This window comes from Amphiura filiformis, chromosome 2, assembly GCF_039555335.1.
Source record: "Amphiura filiformis chromosome 2, Afil_fr2py, whole genome shotgun sequence".
NCBI lineage: Eukaryota > Metazoa > Echinodermata > Ophiuroidea > Amphilepidida > Amphiuridae > Amphiura > Amphiura filiformis.
In genome coordinates, this window is record NC_092629.1 from 95,350,772 (window position 1) to 95,358,070 (window position 7,299).

The 7,299-nt window shown below is 38.1% G+C and overlaps 1 long non-coding RNA gene across 1 annotated transcript; it reads left to right on the top strand.

Moving 5' to 3' along the window:
- The first annotated feature begins 1,329 nt into the window (after positions 1–1,329).
- LOC140137733 (uncharacterized) lies at positions 1,330–6,937 on the top strand. The gene is made up of 3 exons (XR_011856891.1): positions 1,330–1,482; positions 5,358–5,632; positions 6,765–6,937. It is a non-coding gene; the product is annotated as an uncharacterized lncRNA (long non-coding RNA).
- Positions 6,938–7,299: the final 362 nt, after the last annotated feature.

Genomic DNA, 7,299 nt, shown 5'->3' on the forward strand with positions numbered 1-7,299 from the left:
CTGGGAATTTCTTTGCTATATTGAAGTTCTAGCAACACTGTAGCCATGCCGGTATTCCTATTAAACCCAAGGATATCGATCCACAATGCTAGTATTAGCCTTAGATTTCACTCGTTGAAAAAAAAAAAAATGGTCAGCCGGCAGTAAAAATGGTGAAATGAAAACGCAAATTCTGACAAAACTATGATATATCGCTCACGGTGATGTGCGTTAGAAAGTTGGGAAAAATCCTTCATTAGCGAACTATCTTACTTTGAAAAGCTAAAAGGTTGATCGCGGGCAGAGTTTAAGCCTATCAAAATCGAAAATCTTACACTAAATGACTAAATTTCACGCCTAAGTTTAACACTAGAATTTGAAAAAAAATACAGTATCAAGCACTACAATTTTTCCTGACATTTACTGAAAAAATGAAAATGATTGCTTTTCATTTGGCCGAAAAATTAATTTTACATCGAAAAGGTGTAACTAAAAATTTAGCTCATTTCAACACCAAATTCGATCGTTTGTATTGCCTCATTAAATGACTGAGTGAGCCTTGCCAAACAAAAAGAATCGGTTGTCCAGGATGCTAACTGGGTAGATAATAATAATAAATTATCAACAATTAAGTTTGAAAATAACAATTCTCTGTCATGGTAAATATTCTCAACGAAGATACAAAGATATGATATATCGATTTTACTCGCTTTAATGGTTAAAAGGGCATTTCGTGATCCACAGCATCATCCCCTCACTTTTCTCAAAAAAGTAACATTTGGCTACATACGGTAATGTTTATGTACAAAAATTCTTGCAGATTCATTTGTTTAGGAAAATATTGTGAAATTTGAATTACGTTCTGGTACACCAGCACGAAATTACAACACGTATGGAGCAGTGTAATACACATAATCGTGCATAACTCGCAAATGCAAAATCGGAATCAATTGAAATTTTGGGAATAAGCATTTTTGGTGGATATCTACTGACAAATGTCATAAAAAGAGGATGCTAGGATCACCAAATACTCCTTTAAGGGCGTACAACACCCCTATTTAGTGTGATACCTTCATGAGAATAAACTCCCGTTTTTTAGTATTAATGGACATTACACGCGTGAATACATGCCGTGCTTTCATGACAAAGTAATATTTTGCGGAAAAACGTGTATCTACACCTTCTTTCCACTCGTAACTAAGGTAAACAAAACGGTGACTTTGTTTACATCATCGGCTATCACGAGCCAAAATCGTTGATGTACGGTGACGTCATTTTGATTGACAGCATATATTAGCATAGATGAATGATAAATTTTGACCCTGCTGACCTAGGTCACCTAAACCCATTGCGTCAATATTATTCGTGCATAGACCCTGCCCTGGAAGATACCCCGGAAGATACGTGCCAGCAAAGCTTCGTTTTCTCAACAAACAAACTATACTCGGACTCAAAGATGAGTGCTGATTTGGATAGGCTTATCACCACTATGGTGGATATTGGGTAAGTATCAGCCACCAAGGTAAAAAGTGCATTTCTTTTAATGTAAGAAATTCGCGACGGTGCTATGGTCAAGCCTTAAGGTTTCCGAATTCAACAACCTAGTACGGTACGGCATTTTCCCATTCCTTATTATCCCATTCCTTCCTTCCTTCCTTCCATATACGTGCTTACCTCAACTGACTAAGTATTAACGCACGGGCTTTACGTACACAGTTGCCTATACCCGATCCTGGAACCATTGATTTTGCATGAGAAAAAAAAAGGGGGTGGGGGGAATTTGTATAGGGAATTTGATCACTCTGATGAAAAATCATTGCACATTTCAATGACATATGATTCAACATTGCATTGGTCATGTTGGTTGTAAAAGGGGGCCTTGAAAGATTAGGTAACTCTTACTTTAGGGTTTTTGATTTTTACATGTAATAGCTGCCTTCTGGGCGGGTTAGGGTTGGGTTATAACCATGGCTCGAAAAAAGTGGGGAATTTGGGAAGCTCATTCCCAGGAAATGTTGGTGTTTGGAGGGAAATTCTGGTATTTGGAGGGAAATTGTGTCTTTATTGTATATAAAAACATGCTATAAATTGTGGGAAAATTAGCTTGCTTCCCGGGAAATTAACATTTTTTCGAGCCCTGGCTATAACCAGGGTTGTCACCAGAGCCAAAAAAGTATTGGTCGAAATATTTCACTTTTTAGTAAACGCTAGGGATTGGGGAATAGGCTTTGAGGGTACCACCCCCCTAAAAACAATTTTTTTTTCTTGCTCTTTTATGATGAATTATCATCATCCACTTCCGAAATGTAAATAAAATGTATTTTTTATTTTTTGTGAGTGCCGTCCGCATACAAATGTAGTGACAACCCTGTTTTTAACACTACTTCCACAAGGCAGCTGTAACATGTAAGATTAAAAAACCCTAAAGTAAAGAAACCGAGAACTCTAGCTTCGAAGTTGCACACGATACTCGATAGTTACACATTCGATGCTAGAGTGTGTTGCTTTCGGACAGCGGTGCATACGCAGTTGTTTGCAAGGAAAGGAAAGGTATTTTGATGAGTGACCTGTATCTTTTGAGCAAGATTTACCTCTTTTGGACAGTCTTAAAATTTTGTGTAGGGCCTACCGGTAATTTTATTTTTAGCAACATTTTTGATGCAATCGCCTGTCGTGATCGGCTGTGTTTAATTCTGAACTTCCAATACACAGTGTCATGCTTCAGTGAATCCGACTAGATCATGTGTAGATGTTTAAGATTGAATGCTGGTCTCTAGCCTAGACAGGGTTCAATTAGTTTACAAATTTTGTGTAGCAGTTTTGACTAATTCATCATAATCAGGTTACTTCCATATACTAAAGCACTATAAAAAGTGCTATACAAATGCAAAATTGGGTAGCAGTTACTTCAAAATGTGGAGCAAACTGCTATGCAATACAGCCGAATTCGAACCCTGAGCCTAGATCGGTGAGCAAATTCTTGGCTAGACTTCTCGAGCAATCTCATGGTTGGCAACTTTTGTGTTGAGTTGGGGGACTGGGAACGGGGGATGGTCCCTTTCTCTTTTCGAATATTATGAACGTGCACATACACCATTGGCACTGAGTATGGAAGAATAGACTTTTTGCAGAACATCCTCCTATTACACTCGTAATTGGAAGACATCTTTCATTATGTGACTTATATGGTAAAATGTGTCCTGCAATGCGAGGGAGCGTGGCGAGCGGTTAATGGACTGTGAATCCAAGGGTCCCGGTTCGAATCTGAGTGGGTCCACTTCAGCTCGACTGTCTCTTTGTGTCCTTGAGCAAGGCACTTTACTCTACTTGCTTAGTGCTTGGGAGGGCACTTTAAGCCCGTCGGTCCTGCGTGTACATGTATTTTCTCACAGTAATGTAGTGTGCATGTTAAAGAACGTCACAGGCAATTCGAAAAGAGCAGGGGATCATCCCGTACTGTTGACTGTACTTCAAAAATACACTCATCTACTCCAGAGCAAAAAATAAGTACAACTTGACTGTCCGCAGTTCGATAATACTCATGAGGGAGGCACTAATATGGAAGAAGATGTAAAAACCCTGTTTGATGCAATGATGCTATTAATAAATGCAACTGGCCATTTGGCCAGGCCAGTTATTCAGCATCGAAGTGGTTACGTAATTCTCTTGGTTACCGGATCACGCTATTTTGATATGCCTTCAAGTGCCATATACTTTGTGTGGTGATTGTTTCGATCGTGGTTCATAACTCAAGCGCGTGATCCCGTTGACATAGTAACATTACGTAACTTCGATACTGAATTATGTGGCCTCTTGCTGGCCAGTTTTAGCCCTAACGCCGAAGTATATATTCCTATAATTGCATGAACTTTGATTTACACAAAAATCCACTTGTACAATTGGCAGACCTTTTCTGCAGCAGATCTGATGTTTTGATTTTCACTTTAATTTTTTTAAACAAAAAAAATTGTTTACATGCAAAATGGTAAACAAACCAAACTGGTTTTAATTTTGGAATGGCAACAAAATGTAGCAGTAGCCCTACTAGTATAGCGCATTTTCACTGTGGTGATCCAAAACCATGCTATCATAAAACCTGGCTTTATCCAGAGAAATGCTAAATAACTCATTGACTGCTATTCCCCAGAAAAAAGGCCCTACAAATCTTGCCAAATCAATACAGACTTTCCAGTATTTGTAATCTAACACCAGCAATGCAGATCAGCCAATGGTAGCAATGCATCAAATTTGTTTGACAGGTAAGCTGCCCCAGCTACATGTAGCAACATGCCGTGATCATTATGTAATACAATTAGCAAACCCAAACTTCAGATACCCCTAGTGGGTTTTAAATTTGTCATTGGTAAAATTTTAACTTGACACACTGGTGGTACATGTATGTTATCAATATACCGTACACAAAAGTTGATGTCAAATTTAGAAGTTGTACTTCATGTTTAGGAAAGCTTGAAAACCAACTCCAAGGTGATATCTATTTTATATGTTTTAAATGAAGGCTAAATATTTTAGATATAATTAAATGCAGCAAATAAATAGTAAGCCTATTTTCAGAGTTCTAAGTATTTTTTTACGCAGGGCCACGTAATGATATTGCGGGTGAATGACCGTAGACAGGCTATGAGAGGAGGACGTAATAAATACGGGAAAAAGATACAAGTCAATGAAGGCCAAAAAATGTACTGGTATGTGGGTTATAAAAAGAAAATGAAAACAGGAATAAAATAGGCTAAATAAGGAAAGAAAGAAACTAATCAGGAAATGTAAGAAGAAAAAAAAATAACTAAAATAAGAAACTAATCATGAAATAAATTAAAAAGGCTAACTGAGAACAGAAAATAAATGAATAATCCAACCTACAAGCGGGAAATCACAAGCTAAGCAGCAAAAATTAAAAAGAAAAAAAGAAAAATTGGCCCATGAAAAAGGAAATGTAGGCCTAAGGAGGATCATATTTAGATTTAGGAAATTAACCTTTTCAATGATTCTACCTGTGCAGTAATTCCTCCTGTTGTAGTGAACGCCCCATTTACTCATCTATGATCTAGCGCACAGTGTCATCGCCTTCGATATCTTCATGGCAGAAATCGCCATGATGGTAGATCAAATCCACTTTTTCTTCAATAGCCACACATTTTGTTCAAAGACACCAAGTAGATTTTGGACTTGTTGAGGGTTAGAATGGATGAGGTCTGTACTCTAGCACTGATAAGGGTGATTCGTGGAGTGAATTGAGGTGTAAGCCAACTAGGCACTCACAGTCATTCTAAATATGCAAATATCCTATTCCCTGAATGATTGTGTGCATTTGTGCTATGCATGATATGTAACCATAATTTTTGTCATCTCATTGTATGTAGGTTGCAGTTACAATATCACCCAAAGCTATATACACTTTCATGCATGCTGCACCAGACCACAGAACCGCATGATGTATGCATCAGGAACAGGGGATGGTGATTTGCAGGACAGGAGTGCAACCAGTCTGCAGGCTGATACTTTTTAACTTAAAGCACTCAAACAGGAATGCTGATAGAACTCATCACCCGATGTGGAATCACATCCGAAAGACTGGCAATTCAGAAAGCAACTTATCAGATCTGAGGAACAAAGTCTCAGGCTTGTCTGATTTCAAGTAAGCAACCAATTCTCATGTATACTGCGTCCAAAAAGTATCCTTACACATGGAAATAAATCACAATTTTAAAACTAAACCATATTTGCTTAATTAAAATTTTTTTAAATAGATGCACTATCTAATCCTGCACATTATAACACCCTGGCATTGTATGCAATGTGACCTCAGTAAGTCAAGTTACAAGCATTTGATTACACAAGGGTCCAGTTTTCAAACTGACAAACGGGCTTATTCAAAAAATCCATGGACTACATGTACACTTCTGGTTTGAGTGTGGTGGGTGGCTCGTTTATACACGCCTTTTTTAAATTTAAAACAAAAGGAACAAAAGAAAATTGAAACAAAAAAACTGAAAAATGAAATAAAAGATGTGAAAAGTACAGAGCAGAAAAAACTGAAACAAAAACTGCTTTTTTTAAAAATGAAGCTTGACTAAGGAAACTGAAAAAACAAATGTATCCAAATATGGTTTAGTTTTAAATTTTTTTGACAAGTGTAAGGATTCTTTTTTACGCGCAGTATATTTGCTAATTGTAGCATGGGTCAGGATGTCCTGTATACAGTGGCCAAAAATGTTAAACACACTTTTTAGACCGTGCCCACAAAATTTGGTTGCTTGAATTATGAGAAGGAAGTGGCTTCTGCTGGAGCATTGTCTCAAACTTGGGTTAGCAGTTTGAGTCTGGGTCTGAGTGTATGCTACAATAAAGAGTACATGTAGGTAGCACTTAACGTTGGCATACAATGTCTACAGGTCCCCAAGCTAAGGGTTGTGTGAGCAATCTAACAAAATAGAACAAAGAAGAAAAGTGGGGTGGGGGTGAATCGTCTCTCCAAATGTCATCAGCATCAGCATCTTAACTCTGCAAAGGATTTGGATATAAGTAACTTGTCAGTAGGACTAAAGGAACCTTTCAAAATTGTATGCCATATATGCTGGACTGGGACCTAAATTCAGATCTTAAATTATATGAACTCACACTCTTGACTCATTTCTTTGATCCTGCTGGAAGACTGTTATACCTGACCTTGCATCTTGAATAACTACTCCAAACACTTTTACTGCATGTACATTGTTTGACATGCAAGTCTGATACTAATGACCAGCAATATTTTTTTTCCTTTTCAGGAAGTCAAGAGACCTCAACTGGGAATAGGTGGTGAAGCGGGTAGATATACAAGTGGATTTGCACAAACAGTAGGACTTCAAGCAACCAAACATGTGGATTCCAAATTTGAAGCCATTTGACAAATATATGTCACGTTGAAGACAGAACCCTGAGTGCTTAAAAAACAATAAACCAAATCATATGCAGGACACAATTGTCATTGGATATCACTTACACACATAGATTTGTAATGTATTCTAAATCGAGGACCTCTCAGTATCAGGCGATATCGCTGTCGTGATACAGTGGCTTGAAGTGAGCCCTCTGTTTTTCCAGGTACCATCAAAACTTGCCTGTATGCTAACTGGAGTGTTTGATGGCTCACTGGCAGGGGAAACCTGAGAAGATAAGGGAGCTTGATTTTTCTCTTCTTTGCCTTGACTCTGTCGGCTAAGGAAGAAGGTTTACCACCTTTAGGGAACGCTCAGCATTGACTGGGGGCTGCTCACGACCTGGTGTTGTCACCATGGTCACCACTGTGTCGACATCTGAAGT